Source organism: Mus caroli, chromosome 14 (assembly GCF_900094665.2).
Source record: "Mus caroli chromosome 14, CAROLI_EIJ_v1.1, whole genome shotgun sequence".
NCBI classification, from domain to species: domain Eukaryota; kingdom Metazoa; phylum Chordata; class Mammalia; order Rodentia; family Muridae; genus Mus; species Mus caroli.
This window is the reverse complement of record NC_034583.1, coordinates 96,333,985-96,337,564: the sequence shown is the minus strand read 5'-3', so window position 1 is coordinate 96,337,564 and position 3,580 is coordinate 96,333,985. Positions and strand designations below refer to the sequence as shown.

Genomic DNA, 3,580 nt, shown 5'->3' with positions numbered 1-3,580 from the left:
TTGTTGTGCATTTCAGCTAAATTCATCCCTGTTGGGTCCTGGGAGGCTCTCCCTTTCCTCACTTCTGGGGCCCTCCAGTGGCTATCCCGAGTTCCTCAACCCCACTTCTACATATTTTATTCGATTTCCTGACCCTCTTATTAGGAGCAATATTTAGCTGGGGCTGCCTTACAGGTTCAGTCCATTGTCATCAAGACAGGAAGCATGGCAGCATCTAGGCCGACATATGGCTGGAGAAGGAGCCAAAAAGTTCTACATCTTAATCTGAAGGCAGTCAGCAGAACACTGCCTTCCAGGCAGCTAGAAGGAGGGTCTCAAAGCCCATGCCCACAGTGACACACTTCCTCCAACAAAGCCACACCTCCCATAATGCTCTCTGTGGCAAGCTTATTGAAAACACTACAGATGTCATAAGAAGACTGCTATGAAATGAGTTGATTAATCAATAAACTAGTTCAGTTCCATGAAGGGTCCCTGGTTGGCAGTTCAGTCTCTAGAATTTCCTTTAATTTTTGGTAAGTGGAGCAATCAGACACTACCAACAAACTTCTCTCCCTTCAGGTCACAGCTCTGGATTCTACAGATAGCCATGCTGGTGGATTTGGTGTCTTCTGGTACTTGGTTCACAGTCTAAAGGGGGAAAGAACTCTCTGAGGTCTATTTTATAAGGACACTTACACATTTGAGAGAATCTCAACTTTCCTGATAATCTCCCATGCCCCCCCCATATTCTAATACCATAATACTGGTGCCTAATATTTCAACCTATGAATCTGAAGAGAGCAGGAACTAACAATCTATAATAACATCATATTTGTGACAAACCTGTCTTGATCAGGAGACGATGTCATGTAACGGTTGTCAGAGTGAGTGTGCTTTCCACTGTTCTCTCCGATGTAATATGTTAGCTCCATCAGTGAAATAGCCTTTAGATCCTTGTACTATTGCTATGATTAAGTTTTAACATCCTCTTTGTGAAATATATTACTGGTTTTTCGATATAAGGTAAGACAGGTACAGTTATCCACATAATTTCCAAACATTTTACATCCTTATACTGTTGTAAATCATTCCTGCTTTTTTACTTACTTGTTGAAGCATATAAATACAGTTAATTTTCAAAACTATATAGTACTTTGTACTTTTTATTAGAAATTTTTTAATTCCAATTTTATTTATTTTATATCACACAACTGCAGTTTCCCCTTCCTGCTTTCCTCTCAGTCCTTCCCCCATCCCCTCCTCCCACCATCCACTCCTCCCCATCCCCTCCTCCCACCATCCACTCCTATCCCAACCCCTCCTCCCCTACTCTGCTCCTCAATTTCTCTTCAGCAAAGGGACTGCCTCAGTAGATATCAACCAAGAATGGCATATCAAGTTGTAGTAAGACTAGGCACCTCCTCTTTTAAGGCTAGAAAAGGCACTCCATGGGGGAATCAGTCCCATAGGCAGGCAACAGAGTCACAGACAGAGCATGTCACAGACAGAACATGCTCCCACTGCTTGGGGTCCCACAAGAAGGTCTATCTACATTTCTCTAACATATGTGTGGAAGGCCTAGTTCAGTTCCATGAAGGGTCCCTGGTTGGCAGTTCAGTCTCTAGAATTTCCTTTAATTTTTGGTAAGTGGAGCAATCAGACACTACCAACAGGACAAAGAATAATTCACCATGTCCTGATCAAATGTAAAACAGGGAAATTAAACTCGCAGAAACTAGACAAAAACCAAGCTCAGGCAGACACTATGCTGGAGTTAAGCACACAAAAATGATAAGAAACAAACTCAGATAAGTAGTAAATATATCATGCCACAACTACTAGCTGTGATTTATTCTATCCCAACTGAGGAGTAGACATTTTTTGTTTGTGTGTATGTTTCTACAATCCTAAAACAAAATAGAAGCATGACAATACTGTCATTTTCATGTTCTTTTAATGGATCAAAAGCCATCTAGATACTCAAGGATGGAGATGACACTTAACTTACATGCCATAATGAGTGTCAGTTACCAACCAAAGAATACTAAATGAGATGGATATAAGTCATGGGGCAGCCTGGTGCCTTTCTGTTGCAGGCTTTTGTTGCCCCCGAGGACACTAGTGGTGCTGATGGGTTCAGTAATATGGTATAAGAGCTTTATCATTTTGATTTTAAGCAAGGAAAGTAAAGTTGGAACAAGAAGCATATAACCAAGACCCTCAGGATGACATAGTATCAGCAAAGCGACCAGAAATGCTGCCTAAGACTGTCTGACTAGGTGTTTCAGTTTTCAAATTCCACAGTCTCAAGAAACAGAGTTCGTGGGCACAAAATACTCTATTTTTAAAGCTACAAAGGCTTTAAATTATCTCTTTTGAGGAATCACCAGGATGAAGACTATTTGACAAATATAGTTTGCCATGCTTTGATGATTTTAGAACAAAGACAACGTTTTCTTTGTAATGGCCCTCTCAGATGAGTGATGCCTTGTCCTGGCTGACACCTGTGTAACAGCTAAATGACAGTGTTTCCTCATTCTCGTTCTCCTGTGTTTGCCGGGATAATGGATAGACTGTTCTGAGGCACTGACAGAACACACAGTCAACTTCAACATCATCATCAAAGATGTAGTGCCTTTGCTCAAAACTATCAGAAAATAATCCCACCATTATTGGCTCATCTCAACTGGATGAGAGTCTGTGCGACGTATTTAAATATTATAAAAAAAATACTGAATCCTTTGGAATTAAATTTGGTAATAACATAAATTATAAACAATAAGACAAATTAATAAATATTTCAAAGAGAATGTAATTATTTTATTTCTCTGAAACTTTCTGTGCTATTTCCTTTTGGGTTTTAGGTTTCTTAAATTTGTTTATGTCAATTTTTTTCCCTCCTGTCTGGATAGCTTTTTCTTCTAATATTCAAAAACAAAATTCCTATTAGAAGCAAATACTCATTTTATTTTTCCACTTACTCTGCACCAATCTTAAATAGTTGGCTTTCGTATAAAGCTCCTTGCTAGTTATTCAACTACTCTCCCACACAGCGAGCTATTCACAATCAGGACAAATCCCTCAATTCAATTTTATTCAATGCAACTCAATTCAAAACAGGCCATTCCAACGCAGCTCAACACATCCTACTACACGCTGATGCCAATTCTAATCCTGTCCTGATTTTCCTTTCTTCCCTTTTAATTTTATGTTTTAGATGATCTGGTAATTTGGTCAATCATTGAGCTTTCATTCCTCTGGAAGGTAGATATTTACAGTTGGATGCCACTCTCCACTGTTTCCAGATTTTCACATACATCTTATTTATTACATTTTTACTTTTTCTTCCAGATTTTAATATTTATTCACTATTTCCAGAAGCCACTCTTTCTCTGATCTATTCAGTGAACTTTCCAAGTTGATTTTTGTTGTTGTTTTTTCGAGTCAGGGTTTCTCTGTGCAGCCCTGGCTGTCCTGGAACTCACTCTGTAGACCAGGCTGGTCTTGAACTCAGAAATCCGCCTGCCTCTGCCTCCCAAGTGCTGGGATTAAAGGCGTGCACCACCACGCCCGGCCCAGGTTGATTTTTTTTTTCTAA

At 39.6% G+C, this 3,580-nt stretch overlaps 1 long non-coding RNA gene across 1 annotated transcript in view; it reads left to right on the top strand.

Annotated features, from left to right (window-relative positions):
- Positions 1 to 1,509: 1,509 nt before the first annotated feature.
- The window catches only part of LOC110308888, a 29,153-nt gene continuing 27,082 nt past the window's right edge, over positions 1,510 to 3,580 (top strand). The window contains exon 1 of the long non-coding RNA XR_002379626.1: positions 1,510 to 1,625. This is a non-coding gene — a long non-coding RNA (uncharacterized LOC110308888). The remainder of the gene's footprint in view (positions 1,626 to 3,580) is intronic.